Here is an 18248-nt window from a genome sequence, read left to right on the forward strand (position 1 = left end):
TCCCAGGCCAAGCAGTAACTAGAATGAGTTCCAGGGTAAAGAATTTAATGGGTCATCTTACCTGGACAGGCCCCAGCACCATAGCTCACATTTGGTCCATAACTGTTCACAAAGCCAGGTTTATGTAAAGGGACTTAAATTTTATGTTAATATACAGTGTTTGCCTAACCTTGTCATCTGCCATAGTGAAGGTACTCCAGAGTATCAGAACCAATAGGATATCTATCTGTCTGGTCTGTCTATCATTTAGAGATTCATTCTAAGGAAATTAGATCACATGATTGTGGAGACTTGGCAAGTCCAAAATCAGATGGGGTAGGTTGGCAGACTAGAGACTCATGAAAGTGTAGCAGTCAAGTCCAAAGGCAGTCTGTTGGCAGAATTCCTTCTTGTTCAGAAGTCAATCTTTGTTCCATAAAGGCCTTCAACTGATTATATAAATTCACCCACATGATGGAGGGTAATCTCTTCACTTGAGTCCACTGATTTAAATGTTAATTTTATCTAAAACCTTTTATAGAAACATGCGGAATAATGCTTGACCAAAGCACCACAGATACATAGACTCTGGGAGGAAATATCCTGGTGCTCTTCTTCGTGGCTATATTCATCATATGCAAAGCACAAATCAGGTAGCATTCAACAGTGCCTAAAGTATCTGATATCCTGTCATACATACATTTTCTTTTTTTCAAAAGTTTGTCTTTCTTCTCTATCTGGGACAGTCTGTTCTTCTACATCTTTTGGTAATAATCTTCCTAGAACTCTTTCAAGGCTGACCTCCCCTCACATTGTTTACTTGTTTTAGGCTATTTGTTTCCAAAATAGCATTGTGAAATCTTCTTCCACTCTCTCATGCCACCTGGATGTGCCATAAAGCCACTTCTCAGTATTTAACATCAAAAACTAATTGTACATTTAAATTATCAGTTTAGTTATCTAGAAGGCTGAGCAATGGGAACTAGAGTCCTACTCTAACAAGATACATTTATTTTAACATAATTTCTTTTAGTAAAAGTGAAAGTGTTATGAGATACACACACACACACACACACACATATATTAGGTAGGATTTTCTATTTAGTCTAGACTATTTATTTATTTATTTATTTTAGGCAGACTCTGATTCTTGTGCCCTATCTTGCTGTAAACAGGGATAATAATCTTAGGGAAAAACCCCATCACCTGATGACTTGCTCTTCCTTGTGGTTGATACAGATTAAGGATATAAGCAGTTTTTACTTCTTGTTTTAAAAAAAAAAAAACTGCTCTTATTTTTAGGCACTTGTTTCAGCATGGCGCATACTCCTTTGGTATTTTCTTTTTTCTTATTCTCCTGAGATTTATGTCTATTTCTGATTCTGTTCCCTAAGCCCTCTGTGAGAATAGAAAGGCAATGAACTCATTTGATTTTTGTTTTAGCAATGCCTGTCTTTTCAGTCAGTAAATTGCTCTGGCCATCTGTAAGAAACTCCACTCTCTCTGTCACTGACCTTTTGTTCCTTCCATGCTTGAAAAATGTCTTATTATTTGTCTTAACGTCTTCTGCAATCTTCTTTTCATTTGCCACCTTTCCTTTTCTTATCATATTTTCTTTTACACTTCAAGCTTCCAAATCATTTATATATTCATAGATTTTGCATGAGCTTTTCTTTCCCTGATACTTCTTTTTGGACTTGGTTCTGGTAGTGCAAGAAATGCCCTCCTGTCTTTCTGTCCTGCTGCAGTACATTTGAATGTAAAAAGCTTAATTAATTTTAGCTCTTCCTCATTTCTACTTTAACTTTCAAACTGAAGAAGTAAAAACAGTATTCACTTCATCAGTCATTAAACAAATTTATACCAAATATCTACTGTGATTTAATGCTTGTGATGTGTCATTATTAAATTCAACTTTAGAAAAAGTGTGTATTTTTCTTGGTTCTTTATATCATGTGTCCACATTTTCCTTTCCTTTTTTTTTTTTTTTTTTTTTTTTTTGCCTTCGGTTTTAGTCTTAGAGGTGTATGTAGAACTTACGAATATTGCAAAATCCAATGGAGGCATTTTCACTGTAGCCTTATGGGGCAAAGGTTTTTATGTGGGACTCTATTTTGTTTAATATACATCTTTGTCAAAAATGATAAACAGCATAGTTTCTTAAATCATCTGAATATTTTTCCAAAGTTTTCTGTTTATGCAAGGAATGTTTCTTCAATGAGAGAGTTTCTTTCTTTTTTTTTTTTTAAAGACTTTATTTATTTATTTGAGAAAGAGAGAGAGCATAAGCATGGGGAGTGGAAGAGGAAGAGGGAGAAGCGAACTATCCGTTGAGCGGGAAGATGATGTGTGACTCCATCCCAGGACCCTGGGATCCTGACCTGAGCCCAAAGCAGTCACTTAGCTGAATCAGCCATCCAGGTGCACCAAGTGAGAGCATTTCTACACCTGTCTATAACCAATCTATAACTACTAACCATCATGACAGAACCATTCCTGGGTCCCTTTGCACAGTGCATGAAAACTGCTAGAGTTGAGGCAGGCCTGGAAGGCTCAGGCTCACTGCTGCCTCTGTAGTCATGTGGGAAAGCTTCAGCTACTCTGAGGTTTGTGGACTCAGAAATTTATGTTTAAAAATGTTCATGTTATGATATTTCTAAAAATATCAAAACCAAATGAGCAAACCATGAATTTAATGCCAAATAAGGATATTCTTTAATGTGGCTTGGAAAAAAAAAACAAACTTGATATTTACTGAATGCTTTTCATGTGCCACGCATTGTTATAAGAAATTTATATGGATTAATTTATATAATTTTTTAAAAAGCTGTAAGAGAGGTATTATTATTGGTTTCATTTTATAAATAAGGAAACTCAGAAAAGGAGAGTTTAGGTAAATTGTCCAAGGTCACATAAAGAATAAATGGCAGTGGTGGCTTTGAACTCGGGTTATCTTATTCTACAGCTCAAGCCTTGACCACTTCACTTCTACTGTGTGTTAGTATCCATCTACCTGTCATCTCTCTATCACCCTCAGTTGTCTACCAGTCAATTATCTATTGTTCAATAAATAGAATACACACACATTGTATAACCTTGAAGACTGGTTAATATAAAAATGCATGGTGATAATAAATAGTGCTGCCCAATAAGAACCTGGCTACAGAGTTTTACCAATGTTGCATTTTAATACTTTTTAGGGATTGCTCTAGGAATTAAAACAGGCAACATGAGTCAATCAGAGTCTAAACAGATTTAGAATTATACCAATTTCCATTTTGAGTCTTTACATATCACACCACAAATGTCAAAACCTTCTTAGACACAAGATAACCACTTCACAATGATATTTTTGCTTTAAAACTTTGTCATCTAAGAAAGTTATAAAAGGAAAAAAACTAATCTTTAATATTTATCCATGTTTCCTTTTATCAGAATTTCCATTTGGTGTCATTTCCCTTAGACTGAGGACTATCTGTAGTATCTTGTAGTCCAGTTTTCTGGCAATGAATTCTCTCTTTTGTTTATCTGAAAATATTCATTTTCCTTTCTTTTTGATGTATACTTTACATATAGTATATAGATTTCTGAATGGACTTTTTTTTCAGCATTTAAATGATATTATTTGTCTGACATTTATTGTTTCTGACAAAAACTTGGTCTTAATTGATTTATTGTTCCTCTCTATATTTTATCTAATTTTCCCTGGATATATTTGATGTCTTATCTTTATTTTTTATTTTCAATATTTTAACTATGATGTTACTTAATATACTTTGCTTTATATTTATCTGCTTTAGTATCATTGAGTTTTCTGGATCTGTGTAAGTGGTTGTTTCTCTCAAAACTTTTAGAAAATTTCTAATCATTACTTCACCAAATATTTTTTGACACATTATCTCTCCTTCCTCTTTTGGTACTTTCCAAAATACATATATGTTAGAGTCCTTGTCCTTGAGTTACTAATTTTTTTTCTTTTTTAATTATTATTATTTTATTTTTATAAACTCTATGTCCCAAGTGGGGCTTGAACTCATGGCCCAAGATCAAGAGCCACATGATTTACCAACTGAGCCAGCCAGGAGCCCTTCTGTTCTCTTGATTTTAATTGTTTTCTGTCCATTCTTCAGAGTGGATAATTCCTATGGAATTCTCTTTGAGATCACTAACCCTTTCTTCTATCATCTTCAATCTGCTGCTACACCCATGTAGTGAGTATATCATTTCAGGTTCTATATTCTTAAGTTCTAAAATTTCTGTTTTCTCCTTTTATTATTTTTATTCCTCTTTTTTTTTTTGAGATTCCCTGTGTGTTAAAATATTAAGATCACATTTTCTTTTGAGTCATTAAATAAACCTGTAACAGATACTATCTGCTAATTCTAACACCTGAGCTCTCTTAAGGCTTTTTTAAATTAGTTTTTTTTTCCTTTGATTTTTGCTAACATGCTCCTGATATTTTTAATTTTTAATAATTTTTATTGTATGCATTGGGGTGTATGTATTTTTTTGCAGAGCCTTGATATTGATTTATTACATAATATATTATAATTCAATATTTTATAATTTATTTCTAACCATGACACAAATCTACTCTATATTATTTTCATATATTTTTTAAATATTTGATTTATTTGACAGAAAGAGAGATCACACATAGGCAGATAAGAAGGCAGAGAGAGAGGGGGAATCAGGCTCCCTGCTGAGCAAAGAGCCTCATGCAGGGCTCCATCCCAGGACCCTGAGATCATGACCTGAGCCAAAGGCTGAGGCTTAACCCATTGAGCCACCCAGGTGCCCCCTGATACTATCATTTAACTATTTGCCATTACTTCTTAAATAATAAATATTTGCTAAGTATTTTTTTTAATTACCAGGAAAATGTCTTTATGAATGCTTAAAATTGCTACAAAGTCACATTTTAATGAATTATTTTTATTTTCACTACTAATAGATTTCGTGAAAAATAATAGAAACAGAAAAATTAAATAGTCACTATCTTATAAATTAAGTTATCTATTTATCTTGCCCAAAGCAGTTATGTCCATCTTTAAGATAATCTTCTTCTTTATGTTGCCAGAAATAGTCCAATACTTTTTGGTTGGCCCCATTTTCCAAGGGGGTAGTAATTTTCACAAACCTTTCTTTAAACAAATGGCTTCTTCTGTTTAATTAAGGTAGGTTACAGTGAGGAAATATATTATTTTAAAAATGATCTTTGAGAAAATAATGCAAAATAATGAGTAAAATAGTAATGCAGTCTTAACATCAACATATTATATTCATTACTTTTACATTTTTAGATATTGGTTCTCCTATGATATTGCTTATGAAGAATGTGGGGTAATTTGCTTTCTAGTTACACATGAGTAAACTGCCCGATCTAACCTTGTGCTGCTTGCTAGAGTGATCTGGCTTGCTCCTGTTCAGCATGAACAAGGCAGCCCCGGCTAATTGGGCAATTAAAATTAAGGAACATGCCACACAAAGAGATTCTCTACATTCAACTCAACTCAGCATAAAATATTGTTAATTCAACATTAAAATGAACTTCCATTTTAAATAAATACTAGGCTTTGTATAACTCCTTGCTGGATGTAAGGCTAATTATTTTTATCTCACTGAAAAAAGTTTAAGTTAGATGGGCTAACACTAAATAACTAAGTTTTGGTTGCTTTTTCTCCCACTAGAGTATCTGCTTTTCTGGCACATCTTGACCAGTTTTTACTACAGGGATATAGAAACTGTTAAAATTCTAAACAGATCATAGCCTGTAGTGAAAATAAATCTGTTTTCAGGAGTATAGTATAAAATTTGGTTAATTCTCTAGTATTATAATATTGATGCTTCTATTATTTGAATTGCACTTTTTAGTGGTACTAAACTCTAAATTGCATATACATGGTTTGTATCATTCCTACATTTAAAATAAAATGCACATAAATATATAGTTACATAATGGCTGTGTATTATTTATGTGTATAAAATTTTGATGCTGTCACTTTAATAAACAAAACTTTCTTTTTTTTGCTAACCTTAGGTAGTATTTTTTGACCTGTTTCTTTTTTCATTTTTTATTTAATTACTTGATTCATCCTATACTATTTTCTGTTGTTCTATTTACCATCATCAATAACTCACCTCCATCATTTCTGCCTGATAAAACAGCTTTTGCAAGTTTTTGTTATATGTATTATATTCTTCCACAAACCTCCGCTGTCTTTCCATCTGGAACATTCACCATGAGTTCCTCAGGTCTGTTATCTGAGGTCAGAGATGTGTTCAGTCCTAGCCAGCCACTGAAGAGATCATCTTTTTCCTGGTGATAGGTAAATGAAGTCTTTATTAAACAATCACTTTGACCTCTCTAGACAGTGCCTTTCGTTTCCAGGGTCATTTAATTTAAGGTGATCATAGTCTGTATCACAGTTGGCATTGTGGCTTCCTCTTCTATTCCATGTTAAAAAACAAACAAAAAAAAATCTTAGCCCATCTAAGGATGCTGCTTTGCTTAGGGCTTCAAACTCAAAGTAAAAGACAAATTGAGGACAGTAAAGAAAGAGGATTTATTTGCATGGAAGTTTGCTGTTGCTATTTTTGTACTTTCCTAAATATGAAGATGATGGTTGAATTGTTGGAAGGGCTAGCAATTACAATCAGTATGTGAGTTCATGTAATTTGCTTTCTGCACTACTCCATAATCCATATTTTTCTGAGTATATATATATGTAACATTTCCTGGCTTTCTTTGGTATCTGCAACCATTTTAATGGTATTGTTGATCCTGTCAGTGGGGATAATACATTATCTGATCCATTAGCAAATACCACTGCAGGGAAATATTATTGCAGGAAGCATTTAGTCACCAATATTTTATATGTAACTATGGAAAGGATGCAAAATATACAAAATTGATTACCAGAACAGTTTGTACATATTATGAATTTTTTACAACTGTATAAATTAATGCAATGGAATATAACTTTACAGAGACCCAAGGTAGAATACATGTAGTGGGCCTGAGGAGTGCATGTGCCAACCTGAACCCCAAAATGAGACGACTTAATTTTAAAAATGTTTTGTAAATATAAACCTGAAATTTGATGCTAAAATGCCCACGTTGGCATTATATTATGCAATGATAGTTGAAGTTTAGAACCAAATCTCGTTTGCCACAGATACTTTGAGAAGGTGACAGAGACTGACATCAAAAGACTAAGCTAATAGTGTGTAATGTGGAAGCTTCATGCTTAACTTCATTAATGTCACTCTCTGTGATGGGTTCCTTCTTGTTAAGGTGTTCTCTGCTTCAAGGAAGACCAGCAATAAAGTATTTATAAAGTAGAATTGAGAAAAGCGAAGTTCTTTGGTCACAGCTCTCTCCTCTCTGTACATGTACCAGTTCTTCTTCTGACATAGGTTTCATAATGTGCAATTTCATGTATTTAACTAAACATTTTTTTTAAGATTTTTTTATTTATTTGACAGATTGAGATCACAAGTAGGCAGAGAGGCAGGCAGAGAGAGAGGAGGAAGCAGGCTCCCTGCTGAGCAGAGAGCCCGATGCGGGGCTCGATCCCAGGACCCCGGGACCATGACCCGAGCCGAAGGCAGAGGCTTTAACCCCCTGAGCCACCCAGGCGCCCCTAACTAAACATTTTTAATGATAAGAAAAGGTCAAGAGCAACCAAGTTTCAAAGCCTTGCTCTGCTGAGCGAGCAATGGAGCAGTAGCAACAACATTATGTACGGGGATACAGTAGAGTCACCCAGCATCTCAGCTCTCCCCTTAGGCTCCTAGATCGTAATTTACATTTTAACAAAGCTCCAGGCCATTTGTATTCTCAGTCAAGTTTGAGAAGTATTTCTGTAAAATACCCTTAGTTTGTCACCAGGGAAATACTATTTACCTATGACCCAACAGGGCTTGTTTCCATATGTGCCAAGAAAATGGTTAAGAGTTGGGGCACTTGGGTGGTTCAGTGGGTTGAGCCTCTGCCTTCGGCTCAGGTCATGATTTCAGGATCCTGGGATTGAGCTCCTCATCAAGCTCTCTGCTTAGTGGGGAGCCTGCTTCCTCCTCTTTCTCTCTGCCTTTCTGTCTACTTGTGATCTCTTTCTCTGTGTCTAATAAATAAATAAAATCTTAAAAAAAAAAAAAAGAAAGAAAGAAAATTGTTTAAGAGCCATGTCCACAAATACTCTACAAGCTGCTAGAGCCAGTCAACAGAATTAGAGTAGATGTGAAGACTTGTGCTAAGTCCTCACAGTTGAAAATTATAAATCCTATAACATGAACATGAATTTCTTAGGGAACTATAGCAGCCAAAATAGTTCAACTACAGTAATTAGTTCATTATGGGGACCTAGTAATATCTGGTTTTTGCTCAAGTCATACAGCATTTTTTATTATTATCTTGTTCTGGAATATTTCTAATGATTAAAGCAAGTACAAAATCCTTTATGTAAAAGGTGAGTCTAAATCTGAAATAAATATGTTAAATGGAAATGAATCTGTCATCATTTTCTTTTATTTCTAAAGCACTTTTAAAATTTTTATATTACAATTGTTATAACTGGCATCATTATTCAATTGTGAGTGAATATATTTTTCCATGCTGAAGATAGTTGCTTGGTGTGGGCTCTCTTTTCTGCTATATTTGTTAATATAGATTTGTTTAAAACTTTTTTCAAGTATTCTTTAATTTCTAATTATTATTTATTGTTTTTGCTAACATGTTCTTACTGGCATAGGTCCTTTAGAAATGCCCTGTGGGTATTCACACTGTTCATTTCTCTTTTTGAAAGTAAATGTATATGTATGTATCCTCTGCCGAGGTACTAAACTACAAAATCCTTACAAGTTAAATTCAGATTTTTCTAGGTCTCAGTGATGCCTTAAGTACAGTACCAAAAACAAACAAACAAAAAATGTTACCTATTCCCTCTGGAGACAGGATAAGAATGTGAAATTTTCACTGAAAAAATGATTTAGAGTTCTTAGAAGCAAGATGTACTACAAATATGAAAGATGAAGTCTTAATTCTGGCATTTTTCTTGGGGAAAATTTCTGGCATTTTCTTGGAGGTAAAGAGGAGAGATGAAACGTCTGCTTTTGCTTCCAAATTGTTTTGAGTTGTAGTGTTTCTTGTTCTAGCATTTCATAATGAAGCTGGCTATTTTCTGGCAAAGATGTTGTGAGCTACTGCAAGATAATTCTGTAGGACATCAAAGAAATTAATGATGGAATGAGTTAATTCTATTTCTAACAGAAATATCTGCTTTGTGGAGCAAGAAAGTAGTTGAGGCTACTGGGATAATCTGAGTCAATTATATTGAATTCACATAGAGTGATTACGTAGTTCTCAGCCCCTCCCTCTGCCAGCTGTTTTTAATCAGTCCTGATTCCTTAGTTCAACTAATGCCCCCTACAATGCTGATTCTGTCTTGCTCAACCAAGACTCCTTTAATAATTGCCTACTCATTTGGATCAAACTCTCTGATCACTTGTCTTTCTACTTTTATGCTTCCTATCAGCTGTTTTTGACTTCTTTATATAAATATTAATGATTTCTTCTTTTTCTTTGCCATAAAATGTGAAATTCACAATGCCCACTGATTTTTTCCAAACAGCAGAGTGGAGGTCTAGAAATGTTTAACAGCTTCACTTAAAAAAAATTTTTTTTAAAGATTTATTTACCTTAGAAAGAGACAGAAAGAGAGAGTGCATGAGGTCACACACAAGTTGGGGGAGGGGCAGAGGGAGAAAATCTTCAAGCACACTCCCCACTGAGCATGGAGTCTGACATGGCGCTTGATCCCACTACCCATCAGATAGTGACCTGAGCTGAAACCAAGAGTCAGATGCCTAACCAACTGAGCCACCAATGCACCCTGTAAGAGTCTCACTTTTATTGCTATGGTTAATTGCTAGAATGAAAAAGAATATAAGAGAAATAGACATCTACATGCCCATTTAAACATTTCTTGAACGGTATCTGTTGTCTGCAGTAGACTTTGTCCATCTGTTTTGTATGCCATTTTAGACTAAGGGCGATGTATTTACTAAATGGAAATGAAATTATTTGTATCCATCACACTCTGACTTTTTCTGGCATCTATTTTCAGAGAGTCCAAGAAAAATATAGCACCCTCCCTCTTCTGAGAACACATTTCTACATTTGTGTAAGACATTATTTAATTATTTTAAGCCAATGTTAGGAATTTTATGGAAGGGGAATTCCTTTACCAATAATGTAATACCAAACTGCCATATTGTGGAACATCCATTTTACTTTTGTTTAAAAATATAAACTGTATGGACTCTCCAATGGTGGTAATGCAATGTATCAATATAAATCATTAATGAATAGCTAAATTCATGAAAGCTGGTACTACTTAGTTACTGCTGGCCACATATGATGCTAGATGTTTGAAAATGTTATTTAATTTGGATTTTTAATATATTTTTGGTACAAAAACCTATAAGGTAAATCTGATTACAGTTTATGGATATTCAGCTTAAACTTCATGAGTTGAATGCCTGTATTTAAATTGGGATTTTTACCCTGAGAACTAAGCAAGTTCTTCTCCATCACTTCATTCCCTGGCTGTCCTATTGTTCTGGTTGTCATAGACTCAAAAGGTCAAATGGCCATACACAGACTGTCAACCATACTCTTTCTTTATCCATTACTATATCCCTTCCTTATTCCTGTAGCAGTTCAGTCTCTTTCACCCAGGTATTGTTACATTATTCAGGTTTATCCTTGTCTTTTCCCCACCTGCAAAACCCCACTTTTTAGTGATTCTAAAAGAAAGTTAACAGGGAAGCAAAATACGCAATTAATAATCTTATGCTAATGTATTAATAATTCATTTAACTTGATGTGTTTCTTTTCCCAAGAGGTCAGCATTTAAAGAGAGAGATGGAAAGCTTATGTTTATCCTAAGGCACTTCTAATAATGGAATTTCCAATGATGAGAAAGTGCCTTTGGACAGGAGAAGTTTTTTCCCATTCATATTACAAATATCCACAAAGAGGGGCATGTTGGAGCTGGTTTATACCACCTTGTGAGAACAAATTATTAACGGTAAGGACACTGTCCCTGTAGATCTTATACTCTAGTGCATGGTAACAACACATCAACAACAACAACAAAAAACAAAATCAAAACCAAAAACAAAGACAAAACCTGAAAAGCAAAACTAAGATACAAATGTATAATATGTTTTAGGTAAGATAGATAGTGAAATCTCAGGAGAATGTGACATTTGAGTTGTGGCTTGAAGGAAGCAAGAGAGGGAGCTTTGTGGATATCTGGAGCAGAAGATTGCTAGTAAAGAGATTAGCAAGTGCAAAGATTCCGTGACATGAGTGTGCCTGCTATGTCTGAGGCAAAGTCACCTCTAGTCATATGGCCGTCACTTTGTCTCAGATACAGCAGGCACACTCATGCCACAGGATCTTTGCACTTGACTAGAGGGCCATATTTTTTGCACTTCACTAGAGGGTGAATGAGACAGAGGTGAGAAGTTGGTGATTAGAATTTAGAAATAACAAATGGCCAGATCACAGAGGGCCATGTGGTTGCAGTAAGAACTGTGGCTTTCACTTTAGGTGAGAAGCTTTCAAAGCAAAGGAATGACATGGAATGACATGGAAACCCATTTTTAAATGGGATCCATCTGGCTGCTATATTGAGAAAAGACTGGAAAGAAGGAGAGTTGACACAGAGAAACCTACTAAGAAACCATAAAATATCCACAAGGCTTGGACTATAGTAGTGGCATCAGTGATAATAAAAATCAAGTGAGATTCTTTGAGAAGATATAGTTAGAATACCTGCGTTGAAGAAAAAGGAAGGTAAGCTGACCTCAAGATTTTTACGTCAGCAATTAGGTGGGGGAATTTGCAGTAATTGTTTGAAGGGGAATCACAGATTTTATTTTTAGATAATTTTTTTTTGCAACCCGTGAAACATTTATTGACTGAACAGAAAATTTATAATTTGTGCAAATGAATTATAGAGCTCAGACCCACCCAATATTCCAATGTGACTTGAAAAATAGAGTATTTACAGGGGTTTTGATTCTTTTCTTGCAGAAATCATATTTCTACTTTTCTTTTTTTATTATTTTTAATTTTTTATTTCAATTCCTGTATAGTTAACATACAGTGTTATATAGTTTCAGGGGTATAACATAATGACTTAACAATTCTAAACATTGTTCAGTGCTCATCAAAATATGAATCCACTTTCTATTTCACCCATCCCCCCATGCACTTCCTCTCTGTTGAGTCATTATATTGTACCCCTGAAACTAATATAACACTATATGTTAACTATACTGGAATTAAATTTTTTAAAATAGAAATAAAATAAACCTTTTTTAGTCTTTTTCTTAGTTCATTTGTTATGTTGCTTAAATTCCCCATGAGTAAAATTATATAATATTTGTCTTTTTATAGATATTTTATTTTTTTAACAATGCCTAAAATTTTCCATTAAATTAATCTGACATGAGTCACACTCTTGGCTTCCCTTGTGTTTACTATTGATTAAATCTTTAACTTGTAGTTTTCTTCTTGTTCTTTTCTGACATGTTATTGATAAAATTTATCTTGTAATATTTATACCTCTACAGTTGTATGTTTTTTTTGACATTTCTTTTTTGTTTTTGTTTTGTTTTTGTTTTTTTTAATTTTATTTTTTATAAACATATAATATATTTTTATCCCCAGGGGTACAGGTCTGTGAATCGCCAGGTTACACACTTCACAGCACCCACCATAGCACATACCTTCCCCAATGTCCACAACCCCACTCCCCCAACCCCCCTCCCCCCATCAACCCTCAGTTTGTTTTGTGAGATTAAGAGTCACTTATGGTTTGTCTCCCTCCCAATCCCATCTAAATTATTTTTAGATAGTTTATATTAAAAATTCTGTTGGACTTCTGAATAGAGATATTGAGTAAGTAGTTGGATATACACAAGTCTGAAGTATAGGCTAAAATATAGATTGGGATGTCATCAGCAAGTAGATGGCATTTATTTATTTATTCATTTATTTTATTTTTTTTCTCAATAAAGTTTTATTTTAATGGGTCTCAAAATTCTATGAGATTTTTTTGGTCATTTCCATTAAAACTACTCATTTTAAAAGCTAATAACTTAAAACTGCCACACACACACACACACACACAAAACAAATGGTCCACAAAACATCCTCTTTTTCTTCTGAAGGTTTTATGATGCATTGTTACCTTTAACCAGTCTTTTACTATTAAACTTAAATGGCCAATTGATACAAACAGTTCTGAGACCATTCTTCCACCACTGATTAACACTGGGGGGCGGGTATTAGGAATAATATTCATTTAGCTTTCTGAGCTTTCTGAGCAGACTTGGTGACCTCGCCACCCCCAGCTCTCTTCTTGTCCACTACTTTAATGACACCCACAGCAACTGTCTCTCTCATATTACAAACAGAAAAACAGGCCAGAGTAGGATAATTAGAGAAGTTCTCAACGCACCATAACAACAGTAGCAGCATCATCAGATTTTAAGAACTTGGGGCCGTCTTCCAGCTTTTTTCCAAACCAATCATCAGTCTTTTTCACCTCAACAAACTTGCAAGCAACATGAGCCAGGTGACAATCCAGCACAGGTGCATACCCAGCACTGATTTGGCCAAGTTAGTTCAGGAAAATCATGTGAGCTTTGAAGCCAGCTGCTTCCATTGGTGGGTCATTTTTGCTGTCACCAGCCATATTGCCTGGACGAACATCTCTGACACATATGTTCTTAACACTGAAGTCTACATTGTCCCCAGCAAGTGTCTCACTCAAAACTTCATGGTGCATTTCAACAGATTTTACTTCAGTTGTGACACTGACTGAAGCAAAGGAGACCACCGTGCCAGGTTTAAGAATACCAGTCTCCACTTGGGCCACAGGGACAGTACCAATACCACCAATTTTGTAGATGTCCTGGAGAGGCAGATGCAAGGGTTGTCAGTTGGACAAGCTGGTGGCAGAATGCAGTCCAGAGCTTGAAGCCTATCGTTCCACTGGCATTGCTATCCGTATGGGTGACTTTCCATCCCTTGAACCAAGACATGTTATCACTTGGCTCTAGCACGTTGTCACCATTCCAACCAAAAACTGGCACAAATGCTACTGTGTCAGGGTTGTAGCCAATTTTCTTAATGTAGGTGTTGACTTCCTTAATGATTTCTTTGTGTCTCTTCTGGCTATAGGGTGATTCCGTGAAATCCATTTTGTTGACACTGGCAATTAGTTGTTTTCACACCCAGTGTGTAAGCTAGAAGGGCATGCTCAAAGGTCTGCCCATTCTTGGAGCTACCTGCTTTAAATTCATCAACACCAGCAGCAATAGTCAGGACAGCATGGTCAGCCTGAGATGTGTCTATAATCATGTTTTTGATAAAGTCTCTGTGTCCCGGAGGATCAATGATGGTCATATAACATTCCTTGGTCTCGAATTTCCTCAGGGAAATATCAACAGTGATACCTCATTCATGTTCAGCTTTCAGTTTATCCAAGACCCAGTCACACTTGAAGGAGCCCCTTCCCATCTCAGCAACCTCCTTCTCAAATTTTTCTATTAGTTCTTTTGTTGATCCCACCACTTTGGTAGATCAGATGACCAGTAGTGGCAGATTTGCCCAAATCTATGTTTCAATGATAACAATGTTGATATGAGCCTTTTCCTTCCCCCTTTTGGTTTAGGTTTAGTGGTGGTTTGCATAACACCTGTGTGTGCAAACCCATTGTGAAAAAATAGATGGTATTTAAAATCATGAGGCAAGATGGGATCACCTAGGGAGTAAATATAGGTAGAAAAACAAGTCTCTTTAATAAGATGGACTTTACCCAGAGTATTATAGCTAAACCACTAGCTACATAACAGTCTCTCCTCTTCCCCCCTCTGCTTATATAATGCTAATATAAACAAAAATCTAACTCTTATTAATGCCTTAAAATTCAGCTTAATCATCACATTCTCCATATATCTAGAGAATAGCTGAGTTGTCATTTTAATGGAAAATTACAGAATCACACATTAATCCCCCTTTATTTAACTTACATTCCTGCAGTTTTACTGTCTTCTGTATCATCTTTCGCACCCATCAGATCATGAACTTCCTAGAGACGAGGTTCACCTATTTCCCATGCCTAGTGCTCCACATGAAAATCTGAAGACACTTAGGGTATTAATAAATAAAATAAAAAGAAATAATAATAGCAAGTAAGAGGGGAAGAAGGATAAAGAGAATTTGCAGGGAAACAGTGGAAAGGGATGTGGGGGAGGGAGACAAATATATATTTTATCTAGTGTGTAGGGCTGGTTCTGAAAAGCTGCTTGCAATTTTTACAAACACGGAATACATACTGTATAGCTTAGCAGAACATGATTCAATTTCCTCTTCTGTGAAATGAGAGTGTTGAACTAAGTCCCTTCCAGCTTTAAAATGCAAAGGCTTTATGACTCTCAAATTCCCAAGTGAAATATGATCTGTGATTCATGTACATTTTTTCCTCCCTGTGTTTGGTCATGCCTGGTTATCTATGGCCCTCATGCTGGTTGGGGATGCCCCCTCCACTCCTGCTCGCCCTCACCTCCTCTCTGCCCTGACTTGCTAGACTTTAATAGCATCATTATTTTACATGTTATTATTGCTCTCAAAAAACGCACGTCTGCTGTATTTGCAAGGTTTATGTTAGCTCAGTGTTGCCTTGACTTCTTTTTTCACTTTGCAAAGCAAAAGAAAACCAACCCAAAGCCCTCTTTTTTCTCTCTTAAAACACACACACATACACACAAATAGAAACAAAACAAACCTTTGACATTAGGCAGAAAGATGATCAGTAAATAATATCACTTAAAAACTGCTGAAAAAGACTCTGGACAGAAAAATGTGACAGGATTTTTCCGTCATAGTTCATTCACTTGTGGTGTTTCAGAGAACTTTGCCATTGACTCTGCTACTGCTCCATGGTTTGCCATATACTATCAAATATTAGTTAATGAAGACCTGCCTTTATCCTCTTGCCATCTTTTCTGCTTCTTTCAGAGGTCGGTGCTGAAACATAAGCCAATGGAATATGTCCTTGATATAGATCTCATTACAAACTGCTTCCATGTAATGCAGCCTGCACTACTGACTTAGTTCTGAAATTAGGCACTTTCTATACCAATTCTGAAAGCTCAAAACCTTTATTCTTCTTCCTAGATTATAGACAATCCCATGGAGAGAAGTATTAGATTGAGAATTCAGGTGTTTATGGTGAAGTGAAATAAAGCTCTAAAGTCTGAAACTCATTAAACTAAAACATATTATGTCAACTTTTAAATCCGTTTCTTACCCAGTGCTTAAAAAAAAAAATAACACAATCCCATTAGTCTTCCAGTGCTTGTCAAATACACAACCCGAAGTTGATTTTTCATTAGAAAGGAAATTAAATTTAAAAACCAGAATAATGGGAAGTTTAAGTAATACCGAGTAAGTCATATTATATTTGTAAACTAAATCCTCCTTTGCCATTGTTAAGTGATTAAATAAATCATATTTTCATATACTGCTTTAGCACCAATATTATTATTTTGTACACCACCAGACCTACTTTCCTACCATTGATTGTATATATTAATTCAGAGTCATATCAACCAATCAAATGGCAGGTGCTTACTGGATTTTTATAATGTGATCAATGCTATGTTTGGCTCTATAAAATAGTAGCTTTCAAACTTTTTGAACTAAGATCCACTGTTTAGAAATGCATTTGTACTGTGAACAGGCATTCACACACACAATTCAACAAAAAGAAAATTTTCATGAAAAAAAAACCTTAGGTTTATACAGTGAAACATTTTGATTTTGTCTTTGCTTTCTTCTCTACTCCATTCAGTTGTTTTATTATAAATCATTAACAAATGTTGAATGAGACCCAGGACCAGCATATTGAAAAATTTCACTCTGGAGTACATACAGATTCTGTCTTGTGGAAGGTTGCAGTTAGGTCAGGAGAAAAGAATAACATGAAACAAAATATAGTTTAATATCAGAATCAGTCAAATTGTCTTCAAAAAGATGAAATCTGAGCGAAGCTTTGAAGAACAAAAAGAATGTGGCAAAGTGAAAGTGCAAAGGGGAAAGGCCAAATCAAAGGAAGGACTTTGTGTGTGTGTGTTCCCAGAATAGTGATCAGACGATTCTGGTTGAAATGCAAGATATGCTTTGGACACTAGGGAATTATAAAGACAAAAAAATTATTTGTAATTAAATGCATAGGAAGTCCATAAAGAAGTTTACACCTAATATAGAAGAAACCAGAGAGCAATTTAAGGATTTTGATCATTACAAATGTGTTGATGAAATCATATTTTAAAAGGCTGTAATACGAAAAAACTATGCAGACTGTGCTCTAAAGGAGTGACTCCAGGGAAGAAGACTCACTGTGGCAGTAATTCTGATGTCATGCAATAGAATCTAGAGTAGGTGGTAACATCAAGAAAGTATATTAAATAAAGCCATTGGTATGGTATATGAACTCTCTGCTTACAGAGATGACATACGTATATTAGTATTTATTATCAGATTGTTTCCTTTAAATTTTTACATCTTAGAAATGTTCTAAAGTAAAATATAATGAATATTATTCACTCATTAATCAAATATTAAGTATGTACTATTAAGCACTATAATAAATGCTGGAAATGGGTGGTGAACTGGGCTCTCTGATTCCAATCGGTTGTACAATTGAATAGATTTTTCTTTTTTGCTTAAACAATAGAAATCTAGAGCACCTGAATGGCTCAGTCTGTTAAGTGTCTGCTTTCAGCTCAGGTCATGATCCTAGAATCCTGGAACTGAGTCCTGTAATGGGCTCCCTGCTCAGCAGGGAGTCTGCATCTACCTCTGCCCCTCACCCCATCCTTGTGCTCTCACACACTCTCTCCCTCTCTCAACTAAATAAACTCTTTAAAAAAAAAAAACCCAGAAATTAATTTTCTCACACTTCTGGAGACTGGAGGCTGAGACAGCTGCCAGCATGGTCGGTTACTGGTTTGTAGATGGCTACTCTCTTGCTGTGTCCTTATGCGGTAGAAAGGGTAAGTAGGCTCTCTGGTGTCTCTCCTTTTCAAATTTTTTTTTTTAAGATTTTTTATTTATTTATTTGACAGACAGAGATCACAAGTAGGCAGAGAGTCAGGCAGAGAGAGAGGAGGAAGCAGGCTCC

The 18248-nt window shown here is 35.2% G+C and overlaps 1 pseudogene; it reads right to left on the minus strand.

The window, feature by feature from the left end:
• Window positions 1–13357: 13357 nt before the first annotated feature.
• Window positions 13358–15137, minus strand: LOC111146862 (annotated as a pseudogene).
• Window positions 15138–18248: the final 3111 nt, after the last annotated feature.

This window comes from Enhydra lutris, unplaced genomic scaffold (genome assembly GCF_002288905.1).
Source record: "Enhydra lutris kenyoni isolate GAN:26980312 unplaced genomic scaffold, ASM228890v2 scaffoldscaffold15, whole genome shotgun sequence".
Lineage (NCBI taxonomy): Eukaryota > Metazoa > Chordata > Mammalia > Carnivora > Mustelidae > Enhydra > Enhydra lutris.